Source organism: Rhinolophus hipposideros (genome assembly GCF_964194185.1).
Source record: "Rhinolophus hipposideros genome assembly, chromosome: 9".
Classification (NCBI taxonomy): domain Eukaryota; kingdom Metazoa; phylum Chordata; class Mammalia; order Chiroptera; family Rhinolophidae; genus Rhinolophus; species Rhinolophus hipposideros.
In genome coordinates, this window is record NC_138055.1 from 65907453 (window position 1) to 65928340 (window position 20888).

The window sequence follows — 20888 nt, forward strand, 5'->3', positions numbered from 1 at the left end:
TGTCTTTAAAAGATGCCTTTTGTTCACCACATGCATGGGACTCTTCATAATAACTCGTAATAAAAACAAACTTTATGCAAGAATTATATTGGAATTAAAGGAAGTCTTAGATGTCTGGTACTTTGTATACTTCAAAACTGAAGATTAGAAACATGTCAATATGACTTGGGGTGGGAGAAGGAGCGAGACGAGAAGGACCACTGTGGGTTTATTACAGCACCCCATAAAAGGCTGGGAAGAAATACATGCAGTCATCCATAAACCTGGTAGTCGCTTTTAGTTAAGAGGCAGTCACGACCATAGCACATGGGAAAGGCTCAATAAATATTAATTTAGTGGTTAATACCATGTCTGTGGAGACGGACTGCCTGGGTTCCAGTCCTGGCTCCATTACTTGCTAGTTACCTGAACTACCTGTGCTATGTTTCACAATCCAGAAGGGGGGAAAAAAAAGGAGGATCACACTCCATAAAGTTAATTATTAAGAAATTCAATTTACTCAAGTATTTGCTATTATTTGTTTTTTCTATTTCTAAGGCAATTGACAAATAACATTCACTAGAACTCCATTAAATGTTGGTGGTAATGATATTTATAATTTGATGTCTGCACTTGCCTGGATTGTTTAGAAATGGTACAACATGGTACCCCACAATTTTCTATCCCAGAAAAACAATGTAAAATGACCTCAAAATACATTGGAATAAATAATGATAAGCACATGTAAAACTTATAAGGCAGAATTTTACATTTGTTTCTCAAAAACATCCTTATGATCCCACACCCAGTGGCTCCAAACCCATGAAGATTTCACATGTGAGTCCAACTCACTGTATTACCTGAATAAAGCTGCTGCATCTGAGCTAAAGATACTGATGCGTTGTGAGATGGATGCCTAGTCTGCCAGTGTGGAAATTTTCAAGAGACCCCAGAAACTGGGATTATTTTTTTTAATGTGACATTTCTCAATTTAAATTTTTTTGGTTCAATGTATTTCTTGGTACGAAGAAATACGTTTCTCTGCCAATTATACTAGTACCTACATACAAGTACATTCATTGTGCTGTTATTCATATCAGCAAATGCTTTTCAAACACTTGTGCCAAGGCACAAATACAAGGTGAGGAAGACAACATATGACAGTCTTCACGAAATGCACAAGCCTGGTGGAGAGATAGGCAATAATGTCACAAAAGAGAGTGAAAAATGCCATAGCAGAGTGTAGAACCAGGACTTGAGCTTGGTAGCTTAAGTATTTGATCAGGCCCATTGTAAAAACACTAAAAATAAGGAACCTCATTATTTGAAAGTTTGGCAAATTGTGGACACCCTAGTAGATGGTTCTTTTGTTTAACAAAACACCTTAATGGATTTGGGGTGGGAGCTATGCAAAGACTGGGCCACAGCCTTGCAGTTCCAGGGGAACCATTCCTATTGGGGCCTGTGCAATTGGCACCCCCTTGAGCACCATTCAGGTTGTATTCTTTGTAAATGGTACCCCCTGGAATTGTGCAACCCGGTTGATTCTGTCAATAAAAGTAGTCCTGGAGTCTGGCCTGAGAGGAGGATTGAGAACTAAATCCTTCTACATAATAAAGTAAGAGGAATTTTAAGTCTTCACCTAGTGGACAGAGATTGGAAGGTGGAGGGGTGCCTGTAATCAGGAGAAGAAAAGGTTTTGGAGAAAACATCTCTAGGAGGAGGATGAGCCAGCAACTTGGCAACTACCTGGAGCCTATGAACCTGGTGAGAAATTTCCCGTAATTTTGAAAAGAGACATAAAATCCTCTGTCAATTTCTCTAACCTCTAGAAGACACTGACAAATCAAACAACTTTTTCTTTGGCATCAAGTATAACCTTTGAAACTCTTGTGAATGAATTAGGAGATAACCAGGAAAGATTCAATACTTAGGCTCACCTAGCAACACTTGGCTAATCATAAAATACTATAATAACTTGCTTCTTTACTGTTTTTCTTTAAAAAGCTCAAAGCGCTTACACTTTTATTTCCTCATTTTTTCTAACATTCCAGTGTGGGAGGGGCAGATTTATGATAACATTATTTATAGATGGAGAAATTGAAACAGAAATTAAATCGCTTACTCAATGCTGCATAGTTGGGGTGGTGGAACCCACACTGGAATTTGGTTCTCCAAGCTCCTGCCATGAAATGGAAAGATCATAAGTTTTGGAATTAGAGGGATCTTTGTTTGAACAATCCTGATTTCTGGCCCTTAAATTAAGAATGTGGCCTTAAGTCAATTACTTCATCTAAGTCTCAGTTTTTCTCTTCTGTAAAAATAAGACCATAAAACCTCATAGTAGTGAAGATTAATTTAGTGAATGCATGTAAAAGCCCTGTCACAGAGTAGTTCTCAAAGGAGATTAGTTCTACCTGCAATCTCGTATTATCTGGGTAAATTTCACCACAAATTTGAAGTAATAAAAAAAAAAAAATCCTACATTAATACTAACTTTTTTCTAGCCTCATCTTCCACTGAGAGCAAACCATGAATAAAAATGCTCAATACATCATTTAATTCAACGGAAAAACTTTTGCTTCAGTAGGGTTATTCCTGTTGGGAGCAATTAGAAAAAAAAGAGGAAAATGTAGAAGATAAAATGGTAGAGTGCAGCGGTTCTAAAACTTGAGAATGTAGCAGAACCACCTGGAAGGCTACAAAAACAGATTTCTGGGCCCCACCCCAGAATTTCTGATTCACAAGGTCTGGAGTGGGGCCTAATAATTTGCATTTGTAACAAGTTCACAGATGATGTTGACGCTTCCAGTCCAGAGACTAGACCTCAGAGAAGCACTAGCCTGGTAAAGTATAATTCTGGGGGTGGAGCCCCGCAATCTGTGGTTTACTGAGACCTCCAGGTAACTCTGATGCACTCTCAGGTTTGAGAAACAGTGGCATAGTGGTGAAAAGTGTCTGAGGAGACAGACCCACATTCAGTTGCTGGCTGCATCGTTTACCAGTTAGATGACCAGGCTCAATGACAAACATTTAGCACTCTGCCTCTCTCTGGGAGCCTGATAATGTCTGAGATTCAGGATTCCTCCCACTTTCTCTCTAAACCCTTGGTGGAAAGAGAAGTTAGAGAGTTCTGCCAACCCAGGCCCTGTGTTTCACTCCTTCACACTCCAAGGTACTAAAGGCTGCTTAACTTGGGGGTATTAAGGAAATATTTACAAACACTTCTGTGTTCACAAAAATTGACAAGATAGAGCCAATAGCAGAGGCACTGTTTGCATTCTTAAATTCGTAATAACGGGTTCTGAACCATTTCCATTGCCCCTTCCTAAGTGGACAAATTTTTAAATCTTCCTCACCTCCCAGTTTTCAGAAATGCTTGTAAATTTGTTTGACAGAGTCTCCTGTATCTGGCCTGAGATACAGAATCTACCTCAGATGTTTGGTGCCTTCCTGATTTTGTGGCTGAGGAATCCCTTTCCCCGCTTCCTTTCCCTGCCTGGCAGCTGCCCGTGAGGGTCCTCATACAGGTGTTGGCTCACAGTCTTAAAAGTACCCAGGCTGGCCCCCAGGACATTCTTTGTCTCACCTGTCTTAATTTTTCCCACTGAAAAAACCTCTACTCTTCCTTTATTTTCTTAACTAACCTTTGCTATTGCCTCATGCTAATTCACGGTTTTTCAAATTACCCCCTGCTGGAGTGACTCCACTGGAAGAAAAATCATTTCTAGTGATGATGGAGTATGAGAATTGTTGATTTTCACTCGGTCCTATGTTGGTACTAGTAGGTACACTAGTACCAACATAGGTACTAGTGTAGTTTATCATGCATTTTACTAGTTTATCATGCATTTTCATTTTGAATTCCTACAACAATCCAGAGATTACCGGTATATATGTTTATATGTACACACACACACACACACACACACACACACACACACACACACACCCCAAATATATTACAAATGATGAAACTGAGGCTTAGAAAGGTAAAGCAACTTGCCAAGGGTGAGAAAGAAAAAGTAAGTAACAGATAACAGGATCCAGGCAGTAAGATTCCAGAGCCCCCAGTCTCGGCCTTCTTGAAATTCCAAGTGATGATGGACCATAGGAACATAATTTGCTCCCTGTCCTTAAAAGAATTAAAAAATCTTGTTAGGGGTGGATGAGATTTATACACACACCACCAGTTAAAATCAAGAGCCAACGTTCGTGGTGCGGGGTTTGGTGTCTTTGACGGGGTTCCTCCTTTTCCAGATGGACATAACAGCGCCCATCTCAAAGCGCTTGGGGATGAGTAACTGAGTTAAGCACTTAATACGGTGCCTACCACGTAGCAAGCGTTCAGTAAATGTTAACTTTTATTTTTGAAGGGGGCAGATTGGAATGGAGAGCACACTGAAGAGCGACGGGAGGCCGGATGTTGGGGCTGGAGCCCCGGTCCCTACATTCCCCGAGCTTCGGTTTCCCCGTCTGTAAAAGTGGGTGGTTGGAACGGAACCACCCGAAAGGCAGCGGTGGCCTGGGGACCCGAGGGGCGGCGAGGCAGAAAGGCTTCTCCTCCAGCCGGGGGGCGGCTTCGCTGGCGCCCCGCTGGGGAGGCCCCGCCCCGCCCCGCCTGGGAGGTCCTAGCGCCCCAGCCCGCGAGCAGTTCCGGTGCCAAGGCCCTTCCCTCCCCCGCTCCCCCGGAAGTGCTTTTCCAAGGTTCGGGCTGGAGAGAGAGGCCTTGTAGGCACAGCCGCTGAAGCTCCATCGGCTCAGAGTAGGGGCTCCTGCCGGGATCGGAGCTCGGGGGTCCGCGCCCACCGACCCGCGCCCTGAGCCCTCCCAGCGCCCGGGCCGACGGTGAGTGGCCTGGGGAGCGGACTGGGACGGCTGCGGGCCGCATCGGAGCTAGCGCTCTCGGGCCCCCGCTACCCACTCCGGGCTGCGGGCTGGGCTGTCGCGGTTCGGGGAGGCGGGTTGTCGACCGCCGCGGTCTTTGCGGAACCCGCGGGGCGGGAAGGAGCGGGCGGCGGCGCCGTGGGGTGGGCGGGGCGGAGCCGGGGATGGGGTTCCCGGAGCTGTTGTTGCTGTTGGGACTCGAGAGTGGGGATGGGCTGGGCCGCGGTCTATCCGATCCCCTCTTTTCTGCTCCCCCAAGTCTTCGGGCTGCCTCCGGGATGTGGTTTTCTGTGTCCGACCTGTGGCCGGGAACCTGGACGCGAGACTCAGTCTTGGGCTCCAGTTGCCGACTGTCGCGTTCTCTGGGTCTGTCCGCAGGCTCCGTGATCAGCCCGGGTCCCCAGGGTGTCGTCTCCTCAGTCCCAGGGCCGGGCGGTGAGTGCGGACACGCCGGGGATCTTTCGGAAAGCTTTCCGTGCAGACGCGTGTCGGGGTTGCCCGGGACCGACTTGGGCTGCTCTGGGCACCGGGTCCGGAGGCGTCGCTGAGGGGGGCACCAGCGCGCCTCCCTGGGCTTTACTCACTGGGGAGCTTGCTCAAGCTCTCGGTGAAGTCACTTCTTAAAAACAAACAACTTGCTCGAAGAAAATCAGTGGTGCAGATAAGTTTTCTCGCAGACGTAAGAAATGACGCTCTGCTCTAATCCGTATTCCGAATTCCTGTGGCCATGTGAAGTCGCAGTTCCTTGACGAGTGCAAGTCTGCGGTTGCACGAATTGATTGCAGGGGGCTGGAGGATTCTCACACCTCCTCTTCCCCGAAGTCTGCACACCTTCGTGTTTGAAACTGTCATTTTCCTGAACTTTTAAAGAAAAATTGTTCGAGGTACCTCCTGAGAGTTCCTTCATCTTTTGTTACAGCTGTTGCTGTGATGCTAGAGGTTCACACGGGTGGGCGGAGGTGATTTGGTTTAGTATTATTTTTTTTTAACCTATAAAGTGTTTACCTCGGATAAATTGAGTTTCCAGGAGGAGAAAGTAATGTAGGCATTTTTAGTGATGAGATTTTAGGTAATAAGTTACTGCTGAAAGATTTCTAGGAAATAAGGGTTTTCCCTTATCACGAGGGAATTATCGTAAGGGAATGCAGTTACTGCAGATTATGACTGTCAGCAGATGACCATCGTTTTTGCAGCGTCAAGTGTACACGAACCATCTTTGTGAAACCAGAGACATTTTCCTGCACTTCTCATCATGTGCTTATATTAGGACTTCTACTGTAGTTTTTTTGGTACTTACCTCATTCTCCTCCCACCACTGGCAGGGGAGGTAATACCATGAATTAGAGAAAATAGACTGAAGTGACAAGTTCAGTGAGCTCTCCTATGCAAAAGAAAATTTATTTCAAGGTTGTTGATCTTCAACAGGCAGAAGGTCCCTGGAAAAGATTGTGGAGGGAAGATTACTTGCCTGAAATTTACATTTAGATAGAAACTGTAGATTCTTAGCCATTTGAAGTGGTTAATTGTTTAGAGCCTATGGTTGGAATATTGGAATTGAGAGAATCTGGAAAAGGAATCAAGTGAGATAAGGTTATGGACCCGTACTTGTGGTGGTTAATGTGTTTTGAAGGGAAATATTTCAAGAATTGTAACAGCAGAAAAAGGTACTTGGGGAAAATCAGATACCCTTAGGCGTTGTAAATTTTATTATATTCATGTCAGTCCAATGGATATTGAACAATTGCTTTCTAAGTTACGTTATTCAAGTCAATTCAACAAATATTGAACATTTGCTATATTAGGCAACCTTGTAGGAGCAAATAAAGATACAACCCTAACAACTAAGATTCACATTTTGGCAATCATTTTCTACAATGTGACACAAGTCATGAAGAGGTAAATTGTATTGTTCAATCATATTCAAAAATTTTTCTAGTTGGATGTGGTGGTGTGTGCTACATGAAAAGCACTGTTAGACTTTAGAGGATACAACGATTAAGTCTTTTGTCTTCAGGAATTTGAAATCTAGAAGGGATATAAGACATTTGCATAAAAATTTACAATATAAACAAATATATGTAAATACTTACACATGAGTGGTTTGACCTAAAGTTTGGAGTTGTATGAAAGGGAAATGTGTTCATTTTTAGCTAGAATAATAATGGAAAGTGGTGGAAGTAGTAATACTTAATGAAGTCAGCTCTAAAGCTATTATTTATTGAGCACTTTGTGAGCACCATGCGCTCTGCTAGTCGTGTTAACATACATTTTCTAAGCTTCACAACAACATATAAGCATCTTTCTTAATAATGAGGCCAAATATGTTAAATAACTTGCCGGGACTATATGGCTAGCAGGTAACTGAATCCGATTTTGAATCCAGATCTGCCTGGTGCCAAAGCCTGTGTGTTTCCACTATGTCATGTGACCTCCCAATAAACTGGGAACCTGAGTTCAACATTTCAGAGAGTAAGACATTTTCTAAGACAAAAATGTGGGGATTGGGAGGAGGAGAATGAAGAAGGCTTTTTGAATAAAAGGAATGGTGTGAGCACAAGTGTGGAGGTGGCAAAGCTCATTGTGTATTCGAAGAAAAGTTAGTGGACCAGGTTACCTAGAAAATAGGGTTCACTTTGGGGAATAAGGTGAAGTTTGAAATTTAATTTGGACTCCAAAATAAATTTGGAAATTTATTTTGAACTCCTGTATTTAGGAGTTCAACATTTGGGAGGTAGTGAGAGACTTAAAGTCTTAATAGTGTAGTGTGTAGAATGATTTGTTGTAGAAAGCTAACTTTCAATATAGAAAACAACACAGGTTAGAACTGAGTGGGGCCACTTATACATGAATTTTTTTCAATAAATACATGCAGTACTGTAAATGTATTTTCTTTATCATTTTAATAACATTGTTAATTGTAAGTTTACTTGATTGTAAGAATATAGCATATAATACATATGACATACACAATATGTTAATCGATTGTTCATTTTATCAGTAAGGCCTCAGGCCAGCAGTAGGCTATTAAGTTTTGGGGGAGTCAAAAGTTACACATGGATTTTTCGACTGTGTAGGGGGTCGATGCCCTTAACCCCCACATTGCATAGGGGTCAACTATAGTGTAAACACCGTGCAAGTGCCATGGCATTGGGATGATTTAGTAGGTGGGTGGGAGGAGGGATTGTTGGGAAAGGTTTGGAGGAAGTGAAAGTTGAAGGCTACACTCATTTTAAGTGTGGGTGATGGCGATGGTGGTGCTTTTACTAGAAATATGGGCAAGGAGGTACATCATGAGATCAGTGTTGAATATGTTGAGTGCTTTTTTTATATACTTGCCAAACACTGGAAATGTCCAGAGGCTTTTGGAAATGTGGGTTTGTAGTTCATGAGAGATGGCAGTGCTAGGCACATATTAAACATGGTGTAGACAATAATACAAATAGATAACACTAATTGAATCTGTATAGACATGAAAGAATGAAGGGAGAGTTTAGAGGCAAAAGAAAAAGAAAAACCTTCATTTTACTCATAGATGGCATCTGTTTAAAAACAAGGAAAAGGCACTAAATAGGAAAAGGAAAAGGCATTATATAGTGGGTAAAAAGTTGATAGTCTGTGTACTACTCCCTCACATTGCAGATTCAGATGGGGTAGAATCTACCATTAAAAATCCAATTGGGAATAAAATTTTCTTGCCATTGCTAGCAAGAATACTATGCTGTCTATCATTGCCCTATTTCAGGGAGGATGAACTATTTCAGACTCATTGGGTCCAGACTGTCAGACTTTTTTTACTTAAGAGCTGTTTGGTTGTTTCATTTGGACATTTGCTGGCAAATGATATGTGAGGGTTTGGAAGCAAATCTCTGATACAGTATTCTATTTATTTATATGTATAACTTTCAATTTTGGTTTCAACATCAAGAACCTCTAAATATTCAAAGGTAATTTTTGTGCCTCGTATTACTACTGGCTACTGATAGTGCCTTTCATAGAAAATGGTATTTAATTACATGTTTTTCTTCTAAGTACTTTTGATTAACATATGTAGTTTTGTCTCTAATGTTTTGCGCACACTAGAGGGATAGAATAAGATACTTTTTAACCATTATATATATAATGACACATATATAAAAACGATGTATTTTAATTTGGGAAATAAGAACTATAGATATATAGAATTTCATGTGTTTTTCTGTTTAGATATTTAAGTAGGGGGAATCTGTATTAATGTGTAAAAGATTGTAATAGTTTGCAGAATGAGGCTTAGAGTTATAACTTTTGAGGGCAAGTTTATTAATTTTAGACTGAGTTTCCATGGAAGTGTTTATTTCCTTTCTGAAATTAATACATTCAATTTGTTTTTCAGGAATATGTTTTTCACACTATCACAGCACTTGGCATGTCTTAGGAGTCCTGTGTCAGTGTTGGAGGCAGGGGGTTTGTGTGTGCTTTGTCTGGGCTGCTTGGCTCAGTTGCAGTGAGCCCGGTATTAATGAGGCAAAGGTCAGGAGTTCCATTTAGCTCCAGTCTGAATGAGGGCCAGGGAGTACACCTCGCACTCCCGCCAGCTGTCTTGGAAATTCCTCGGTTGTCATTGGTCACAGAGGTGACTGGATTAGGGCGGATCTTTACAGCACTGGAAGAATATTAGAGGAAGCTTAGTCTAATGGTTAGGAACGCTGACTCGGGAGTTACACAGACCTGTGTCAAAATGCTTGGTCTGCGACCTTGGGAGAGGCCCTAAGCCCCTCCCAGCCTCTATTTCCTCATTATTGAGTAGGTTAATATTTGGTTTGGGCATGCCCCACGGTTGCTTTCTTTTTCCACGTGGGAGTTAGTTGCTTAGATCTGTGGTTCCCAAATGCTTTGCCTGTGGAGTGGTGTCAGTCTGTGACAGAGTTGTCACTTGTCTGAAGTGAAATGAGAATGAGTTAGCTTTTCATAAAGCTCAATCTATTCAATTTAAAAGATAATATTAGAACATTATCTTGTTACCATTTTTGGTGTAAAACATATTAGTTTTTTTTAATGAAATAATGGTGATGGTAATTGATAGTTATTTTCTTTTTAAATGTCTTTGGCATAATAAAAGGTGATAGCTCTATGCTGGTCCCTCAAATTTTTTTTTTTTTTAAGATTATGGTTCTGTGAAATCTGATAATCTTGACTTAAATAGAACCAGGGGATTGAGGGAGAGTACTCATCCAACATTTTTATGCATATTCAGGTTAGGTTTGTGGTACATTCTACCCTTCTATTACCCTCCAGGGGCGGCACTGTGATTCTCACCACCACTGGATTTAATTTTGTCACATTTTATATTAATATTTACAGTACATTTCAAGGAGCAGTTCAGATTGTTTTCAGTTGAGTTCGAACAAGTTGCTCCAAATTACTTGTTTGAGGCTGTTTCTCCACTGGATTCCCAGGAGGAAACTGGCAAACTGTGGGGGCTGTCTGGGGGTGCTGCTGTAAGTCATTGTTGATTAGCCAGCAAGATAAATAACTCGCCTTTGACAATAGTGAAGTAGTAGAAATCGGCTTTCCTTTTCACCTCTTCTGCAGGAAAGATCCTGGAAGTTAGAGCGAGAAAAGCTGTTTTATTTAATATAGCAAGTAAACCTTGTACAAATACCAGTGTTCAGAATGCTTTCTAGAGAAAGAATAGTTCAGCACTTTGCATAATGGGTTATGTAAGTGGAGCCACAGAAGTCCTCTTGGGGGACACAAACCAATTATTAGCATAAGCGTATATTGAAATCGCATTCAGTTGTCTAGATTGGAAGCTTATCTACTCCCTGGTTCACTTAGTGTGTGTATGTGCTTGTGGTGGGGGACGTGGGATGGGAATTAAGGTGCACACCTAGCCTAAGTGACTGTAAATTAAGGCTTAACATTTGTTTCCTTTGAGTGTTTTTGGTTAAGTAATTTAAAAAATTGGGAGTACTATAGAAATATATAGAAATGTGTGTTAGAATGCCTAAAGCAAAATGTTTATGTTAGGTTGAAGTAACTTAGGCCCTCTGTCCTTTACTTTTAAATAGGAGTGGAAACCTCCACTGCTTTAGTATCAAGGATGTTATTGTTTTATAGTTTTGTTTGTATCATTGTTTCTGGTAAATAAAGAAAATCATAGAATTCATTTATTTTAACAATGCTTAAATTTTTTCTACAAAACACTCCTAATGGCAGGAATGAATGATATGCTCAGAAGTCTAGAGCTACAGCCCGAAGTGTCCTGCTGTAGAAGCCAATACTATGGCACCTGGCTTTTGAGAAAAGCAGGTCCACTGGCAAGGAGACTGGAGGCAAGGCTCAGATCTGTCTTCCCAGATCCTGGGTTCGGGGCAAGATTTGAGGGGTTTTGGCACTGGATCTTTCTGGACAACGGACCCTTCACTTCTCAAAGGGTTCCTCATTCAGGTTCTGATGTCCCGGTCCAGTGGTTCTGGGGGAAGGGGAGCAATTAAGGGTTCATGGGTGTTACTCGTAAGTGTGTATCCAAGGTTTAAACTTTGGTTCCTTAATATCTTAATATCTAAAGCGATTCCAGGTCTTGTTAGAAACAGGATAGGACCAGTTTGAGCTGATCCTACAGTTACATAAGTAGAACATTTCATGATGCCTGCAGGGTTTTATTTTTAAAAATTCATATGAATTTTGCACTTTGCTATTTTACATGTATGTAAACAGTGTTTTAAAAGTACTGTCAACTAAAATTGGTGCCTCCAAGAAGGGATGATACTCGTTCATCCTGTGGATTTCTGTGTTCCTGTGACATGGCTTATATTACAGTTTAGTAGCACTGGGCTTAACTATTTAATTTTGCACTTTAAAAAAAAATCCTTTGTTCTCATGGTTTTTGGTGGAACACAGGGGATGGTGAACAATTCCTGACACTTTCTATATATTTTTAACAAGCCACAAACTTTTAAAAATATTACTAAGAAGCTGTAGTTTCATAGAAATAAAATGACTTTAAAAGGAGATTTAATCAATTTTAAGATGTTCTTTCATATTTAAGGTGAGTCAATTATGAATATATTTCTAGTGTTATAAAAATATAGCAGCACTAATAGAACTTTCTGCAATTATGGAAATGTTCTATTATCTGTGCTTTTCAATTTAATGGCTTTTATGTACTGAGCACTTAAAATGTATCTAGTGTTAACTGAGGAACTAAATTTTAAAAATTTACTTAATTTTAATTAGTTTAAATGTGAATAGTCACATGTGCCTGGTGTTTAATGTATTAGACAGTGTAGCTTTCTAGGGTTAGGAAGACAAGAAGGAGAAGTGAGGTTAGAAATCTTCATGCCACCCCGAAGCGCAGTTATAGGCAAGGATTAGGCACTGGAGTAAGTGTTTGTTGAATGAAACAATGAATCTTCATTGTTTCAATTTTAAAGACCAAGTTTTGTGAAGTATTCTAGATTTTGTAGGGAGTGATCGCTGGTCACTTGATTTTTGTCTTGTGCTGATTTATAAAATTTACTTTTATTACAAAAGCATACAGTGTAATAAATGAACAATTTAATTATAAAATGTACTACCATGTATCGCTACTTAGCTTAGAAAATAGAACACTGTCGGCCCCTTTGAATCCTCTTTATACTTCTCACATCTTGTGTTCTCTGAGATGCTTCCTAAGTAACCATCTTGTGTTAATCATTCCCTGGCTTTCTTTTTAATATTAATGACTGTATATTTTAAAATTCCATTTCCCTCTCGCTTCAAGTTTGGGAATTAAATTCTGTGTAGTTTTCCCTGTTTCCCAACAAATTAGATGTTACTGTTGTTTGAAACACTGTTGCTTTGATATACCTGTATATTTACAAGTGTCTTTGCTCATCGTTTCCATTTGCATCTTAGACCTCCTGTATGAGATATGAGATCATTTTTCTCTCTGCCTGAAATACATCTTTTAGAATATTCTCTAGCGAGAGTCTGTTGGAAAACTTTTTGTTTGAAATATCTTTATCTTAGTTTCATTCCTGAAGATGGTTTTTCTAAAAGTGTGCATTCTATGCTAGCAGTTATTTTTTTCTTTGTTCGTTTTTGATATTATTCTATTTTCTTCTGCCTTTTATGGCTGTTGAAAAATCTGTAATCCATGTAATTGTCATTCCCTTTTAATTATCTGTTGTTTCATTATGTCTAGTTTTTGAACCTTTGTCCTTGGTTCTTTACACTTTCATTTTGATATATCTAGAAGCTGATTTCTTTTTATTTATCATGCTTGGAATTCACTAGGGTTTGGAATCTGAAAATTGGTAAGTTTCAACAATTTTAGAGAATATTTGGCCAATTTTCTCCTCAATTTTTATCTCCCATATTTTCTATCTGGAACTTATATTTGAAGTATGTTAATATCCTTGCTCTACCCTCCATGTCTCTTAACCCTAAATATTTTTTATTTCTTTATCTTTTTGTGTTGTGTTCTGGATAGTTAGTGTCTTCCAGTTAGCCATTTCTTGCTTCAGCTGTGTTCAGCTAGCTCATTGAATTTTTAAAGTTTTTTTCTACTTTATTTTAACTATACATCCATTTTTTTATTGTAAAATATACATACAGAATTTACTATTTTAAGCATTTTAAAGTGTACAGTTTAGTGGCATTAAGTACATTCACATTTTGGTGCAACCATCACCACTATTCATCTTCAGGGCTTTTCTTCATGTTCACAAACGGAAATCTGTAGCCATTAAACAATAATTCCCCATTCCTCCATCCCCCAACCCTGGCAACTTTTTTACTGTCTGTCTCTGTGAATTTGACTATTCCAGGTACCTGATATAGGTGGATCATACACTATTTGTCCTTTGTGTCTGACCTGTTTCACTTAGTATAGTGTCTTTAAGGTTCCTCCATGTTGTAGCATGTTCATTGATACGTTTTTAAAAATTTCACGTATTGTATTTATTTTGTCTCTTAGAAGTTTTATGTAGATCCTTTTAAAGACTGCTTTAACTGCTTTTTGGTAGTCTTATTCCTTTTCTTGATGATGTTATCAGGATTTTTTTCTTAAAGACCTGTTAAATATACATATTTATTTTATACTTTGTGTCCCATAATTCCAGTATCTTTGCAGGTACAATTCTGCTGTTTGGTTTGCTGGCTCTTGCTCATGGTGCCATGCTTTCTTACCTGTTTAGTAATTGTGAACTTTCTTAGAACTTTATATGTATTAATTTTGCAGAGTGATTTTCAATAGATCTTTAAAATTGTGTAACTTAGAGCTTGAAAGTGAACCCCTGGAGGTTAGTGTCCTGTTTTCTTAAACATTTTATTTTTAAATAATTTCAAACTTATAAAAAGTTGCAAGAGTGATACAGTAGATGCTTGTGTATGTTTAACCCATATTCATCAATTATTAACATTTTGCCATATTTGTCTTAAGGCGTACACACATTATTTATTTTTGTGAACCCTTGAAGAATAGGTTGCATGCCTTTTTACGGCTTAATATTAATACCTCAGGGTATATTACCTAAGAATAAGGATATTCTCTTATGTAGTAACAGTAGTGTTATCAAATTTCAGAAATTTAACATTGATACTTTACACTTTATATTCCAGTTCTGTCAATTTGATCATGTATTGCATTTAGTTGTCATTTCTCTTTAGTCTCCTTTAATTTGGAAAAGTTCTTTAGCCTTCCTTTTGTCTTTTATGCAATACAGGTCACTTGTATTTTATAGTAAGTTTTTCAATTTGGGTTTGTCTGATTTGATCTGATTTGCCTCGTGATTTGATTCAGGTTATTTATCTTCAGTCAGACTACTACGAAAGTGATGTGTCTCTCTCGGGATATCACATCTGCATATACATGTTGTCCATTTGCTCCTCGTTAGTGATTTTAAGTTTGGTCAAGGTGTTATCTGGTTTATTCATTATATAGTTACTACTTTTTCCCTTGCAACTAATAAGCCATCTACCAGGAGGTATCCTAGTGTTTTGCTTTTTCTTGATGAAAAGCTAAGTACAGTAATAATATACCTTACATTTGTATAGGGCTTTCTAGATTGCCAACCATTTTTAATTTTATGATTTTATTTTAATCATCATGACTATAGTATCTACTTACAATTCTGGAAACTAAGACTCAGAGACATAGCTAATAAGAGGTAGCATTGGAATTCAAACCCTGGTGTTTTTTTTCATTTAAGATTCTTCTTACTAGCTATAGTTGCCTTTTAAGTTACTAAATTAGACTAAACTTAGGGCATGGTGTCTTGTTTACTATTACATTGTTAGTACCTTGGACTGTTAAATGAATAAATAACACAGAGATGAGTTGCTATCTGACTTAAGAGTCTTTATAAGGTAGTTCCAGTGTAATTGTATTATTTATATATTTACATTTATATATGAATATAGACATAAATATATAATGTATAAGAATTATATATAAAATAAATATATATATAAATATTATATATATGTATATATATATATATATGTATAAAATCGCTGAGAGCTTAAAGCTTGTGTGGAATGGTTTTTTTCTCTTTAACTTTTATTTATTTAAGTGAGTTTTTCCAGGACTCATCAGCTCCAAGTCAAGTAGTTGTTTCAGTCTAGTTGTGGAGGGCGCAGCTCACAGTGGCCCATGTGGGGATCAAACCAGCAGCCTTGTTAAGAGCACTGCGCTCTAACCAACTGAGCTAATCGGCTGCCCCAGGAATGGTTTTTTTTTTTTTTAAATTAATTTTATTGGGGTGACAATTGTTAGTAAATTTACATAGATTTCAGGTGTACAGTTCTGTATTACATCGTCTATAAATCCCATTGTGTGATCACCACCCAGAGTCAGTTCTCCTTCCATCACCATATATTTGAATGGGTTTTTGATGCTTTGCAAACTAAGACATTTCAAATTAAAAAGTTGATGGATTTGCGCATAGCAAAGAAAATTGGGCTTTCTTGAAAGCATTAGGCAGTAAAGATTAGTGAGGCAGATTTTATGACAACTTTTTTCTGACTAACTTTTTCTAGTTATTAAAGAAGTCTTTAAGATTTGGGTGATCAGGAGAAATGATGTAAGGTTTTTCTCAGGTCAACTTTTACATTGATAACGAGGAGGTAATGTGAGGTAAGGTAATCTTTTGACCTGGTTAGTGAATTGATAGAAGCTGGGCCCTATCCAAATGTGCTCCTTGTTTTCTTTTACCCCCTACGTTCTACTTCCCATTCTCAGTTAAAGCTGAATGAACTTGGCTATTAAATCATGACTAGAACATGAATTCATCCATTGACCAGTTGATTATGGCGAGCCTGCTAGGTATTAAGAACCACGAAGGCACTGAGGTTAAAATTGTGAATTAAGATACATGTGGTTGCTGTCATGTAGCACAATCCAGAGGTAATGAACTGTTATCTCCTTTGTCTGTATTAGTCACTTACGTGAAATGTACGTAAGGAAATCTTATTTATATTTTAAAAAATATTTCTAGCAAGAGAAAATTCTGAGGGCTATTGCTTAATGGATTATGTAGGTATATGGTTTGAGATTCAAAACTATTAAGTTAAGCATATTCTGAAAATTGACTGATACTTTCATTTAAATTGAAACCATTTATTAAAGCCTGACATAGGTAGATTATGTTTAATCTAAAGACTGCCATCTGCTTCCTATAGGTTTTTTTTTGTGACTAGTTAGTAGGTAGTAGTGCTTTGGAAGTTATATATTACATAGCTCATTTTACCCTTATCTCCCACCCACTCAAAAAACCACCCCCAACTCAGTATTATACATGCAAGCACATGTTGTTGTTGTTGTTGTTGTTTAATTTTGAGGCAGAGATGCAGAGGAAGTTGCAAAAATAGTAGGGTCCTGTGTACCGTGTTTCCCCGAAAATAAGCCGGGTCTTATATGAAGTTTTGCTCCAAGAGATGCATCAGGGCTTATGTTCAGGGGATGTCATCCTGGAAAATCATGCTGGGGCTTATTTTCTGGTTAGGTCTTATTTTTGGGGAAACACCTTCTCCGAAACTGGTACTCTTCGTTCAGTTTCCCCAATGGTGACATTTTAAATAGCTGCCATGCAATATGAAAACCAGGAAATTGATATTGGTATATTACTGTTAACTGGACTGCAGACCACATACAGATTTTACCAGTTTTTAAACCTGCATTTCTGTGGGTGTGGGTGTATAGTTCTGTGCAATTTTATCCCATGTATGGTTTTGTGTAACTACTACCGTAATTAAGATACAGAACTATTCCTTCACCACAAAAGAAGTTCGTAGTGTTACCTCTGTATATCCACACATACCCCCACCACCAGTTTTGTCATTTAGTGGATGTTATAGGAATGAAATCATACAGTGTGTAACTTTTAGAAATGCATGTTTTAAAATATAATTTGTTTTAATTCTGAAAGTAAAATAACATTCAGAAAGCTTAGACAATAGAAAAAAATTTTTTTGAATCCACTACTCTAATACAGTTATCATTTTGGAGTTTTTTACAGCCCTTTTCATATAACGTTTTATGTCATAGTTACAGTATATGCTCAATTTCGTTTGTTGCTTTTTTTCCTGACTGAACGTATTATGTTTTGTGTCACTATCATACTTAATTTTTGCTATTGTAAGAAATGTTACAGAAAACACCTTTGAGCAAATGGATTTCTTTATACTTTTAGTTATTTCCTTAGGTCAGATTCCCAGATGTATGATACTGAGCCAAAGGATATTACTAGCCTTGAAACATTTGGTCAAATTGCTTCTCAAAAGGATGCTATTACTAGTACTATTTCACCATATCCTTGTTAAACTGGATAATAGTGTTGCTCCCACAGGCCCCCACCCCACTGATTTAATAGGTGAAAAAGGTACTTCATTGTTCCAATTTTAGAATGCATTTCTTTATGTAACCATTTTTCATGAAGAGTAAAATTGATTGTAATGTCACAATGACAAGAACTGAAAATGTGATTTAGCTTTTAAGTAATTTGGAAAAGCATTTTAATATGTGTGTCGGTGTTCAACAGTTCTGAGCAAGAGGTTGAATCACCAGATGCTTCCCTTTACTTTAGCTGTAACCTCTTTAGTTTACAGGTTTGTTACCTGCACAATGATTGCCAGTTTCTACATTGCTTCTCTCTGGTGTCTGCCATTATCTCCTCGTTACTCTCCTCATGTACTACCTCCTCTGGATCCTTGACCTTTTCCTGCATCTGTTCCCTGTTCACAGAGCTGCTGCTCCCTCCACTGGTACCACACCAGCACCTCCTCCGTTTTTCCACTGTTCCTGTCAGCTCATGCTGACACGTTAAGGCATTGCTGTAATGTTGCCTGAGAGTTAGGTATTTCCCTGGGAGACTACACTCTCCTGGGGCTCGCAGCACTACTGGATGTCTTCACTTTTTTAATAACCACCACAGAAGTTATATGGCTAATAATGTGTGGGGTATAAGTAATGTACATAAATACAAAAAATAACAGAATAATGAGGACTTTGTGCACGTACCCTCCTGGAAGACAGTCGTGCTGTATTCTCAGAGCCGTAGACCCATCAGGGTAGTAACGAAACCTTTAAAGTAAAGCATAAGTTTCTTTCTTTCTGTCTGTCTGTCTATCTGTCTATCTTTTTATTAATTTCATGTGTTCAAAACAATGTAATAGTTAGACACTTACACCCCTCACAAAGTGATAACCCCTCTCCCCCAAGCATAAGTTTCTAATTGAGTATTACTAAATTCCAGGCATGTGCTCAAGTATTTTATTTTATTTAGTCTTTACAATATTCCTATAAATTTTTGAGGTAGCTGCATATGAAGATTTCATGTGGGATATTGAGTAGGTAGTTGAAAAGTTGGTTAGCAGGGAAATAGCAGGAAAATAAAGATGTGTATTTTTAATTTTAACTTGAATATACATTGCTTCACCATTTTGCCCTTCTGTAGGGCCAAGGTTGTGTGTGTGTGTGTGTGTGTGTGTATGGGTCTTTTCATTAGAGTTCTGGATTGTCTTTTTAGCATAATCCACACCATAATAAGGCATTGTCTGTTAACTATCCTAATAGTATGCCACTCCCCTTTTTTATAGAAGAATTAAAAGACATTTTGTGTGTTATGTAAAATCCTCCTACATTTTTATGCTTTTCTCCTATTCTTTTAAAGCTTTTACATACACCTAATTTCATAATAACTTAAAAAAATTGCTTTTGAATCTTTTTGAACTTGCCAACATAATTTCAGAGAAACAACCCCTTTCACACTCATAATCCATCAGTTTACATAATCTTAAATTACATAATTACAATAACAAGTACAGTTGGCATAAACTGGTTTGGGAATAAACAGCTGGCTCGTAAGTGTCCAGTTCATTTGGTGAGAGCAGAAGGGTGGGGACATTAAGGAAAAAGTGGTCGACTTAGAAGACTGTGTGGAAGACTCACTTGCCCTCAGGTGCGAGTGATCACCCTGTGGTGGGCATCCGGAAATGATTTCTTGGAGGGATGGGAGAGCTATATTTCTATACGTGGATAAAGTGAGTTCTGTTGAAAGAGTTTCTGCTGAATTGTTCTTGTTTCCATTTTATAGATGAGAAAACTGAGGCATCAGAGAGTAACATTCCCAGGGTCAGGCAGGTAATAAGTGCTGGAGCCCCAGGATTTGTATCTAGACCTGCATAGATTCTGGTACAGCATGTGCTGGATGCCTTTCGTGGTGTCTGGTTTCCCCAGTCGTTAAGCTCTCATGTTTGGGGGTAGAGTTCTTGTACTTACCCCACACGTTGGGTCCTATTTTCATTTTACTCCTTAGTGTTTCTTTTGTACTAACGCTGTGTAAAAAATGAGGGTGCATTCCAAGGTGAAAATTAGGCTTATAACCATTTGTTTTATTTTACGTTGGCTATATATGTGTGAGAACTGTGGCTAAGATCTTGCAGTGTTGTAACTGCTGAGGTAATTGTGAAATAGAAGAGTGTAAAGGGGAAAAATGGAGAACACAGACTCTTCCTCTTGTTCTATTTCTTTCATAGTTTGGGATCTGATCACTCATTTTTATCCACGTCATTACTTGTTATTTTGCAAAGCATCAATTGAGCCATCAGAATACTCTTTTAAAGAAAAGAGTATATACTGTTTTGTAATTCATAGGTGTCTTCTGTCCTCACCTAGCACACACAAACCTTTTCCTGATAAACCTTTTGTCATTACTTAGGGTCTGGTGTGTATATTTAGTTTGCATTTTGCTTTTCTGGAACATTAAAAAACACTAAACTACTCTATTTCTATTACTTTTCAGTTATTAAAATTCAAGGAAGTTTTTCCACAAAATAAAATACATTTATTACATAATTATTCATTGGGTTTTCTATTTTTATTATTGAAGACTATAACTATAACCAGAGCTGATCACTGAAATAATTGGTATCACCACACTGAGTTTTAATTCCAGCCCCCAAGATGAAATTTGGTTATGTTAGAGTACAAAGCTCTATTTCACCCAGTATATGAGGCTATTAGGCTATTTTTAAATTTTGAAAATAGCTTAAGGAACTCTCAGTTCCTACCTTAGGTGGTCCTGGACTCAGGTTTGGAAACCATTGATATGAATTGAAATGTTCATGTGTGTAGTTGTTAATCCCTGACTTTGATATGATTATAATTAATACTATGGTTAACATTATTCTGTACAAGTACCTCATACTCTCGAGCCATAGTGGTTTATTAATAAATATAAAATAATTAGAATAAAAATGAAAATTATCAGTTGAATTAACATTCTTGTCCTTTTTTCTTTATGTCAAGATATATAATATTAATCCTGAGGCACTTTTTACCTCCTGCTTTCTTAAGTGTACCTTTATTTCATGAGGTTCAGTTTGTTTGTTTGTGTTTTTTGGCATTGGCCTGAGTGTTTGAATCTGGCAAAGGAATGTACTGAATTTTTGATATGCCAGCTAGCATCTTGCATTCACTGAGGTATATTCTAGACCTCATGAGACTGTAGTTGATTATGACAACAAACCTTTGGGCTGTATAGTTTGTCTTCTTTTTAAAA

The 20888-nt window shown here is 38.2% G+C and overlaps 1 protein-coding gene across 1 annotated transcript in view; it reads left to right on the plus strand.

The window, feature by feature from the left end:
* Nucleotides 1-4700: 4700 nt before the first annotated feature.
* FRS2 (fibroblast growth factor receptor substrate 2) overlaps nucleotides 4701-20888 on the plus strand; it is a 99901-nt gene continuing 83713 nt past the window's right edge. The window contains exon 1 of the mRNA XM_081061067.1: nucleotides 4701-4827. The gene's annotated coding sequence lies outside the window, so the exon portion shown is untranslated. The remainder of the gene's footprint in view (nucleotides 4828-20888) is intronic.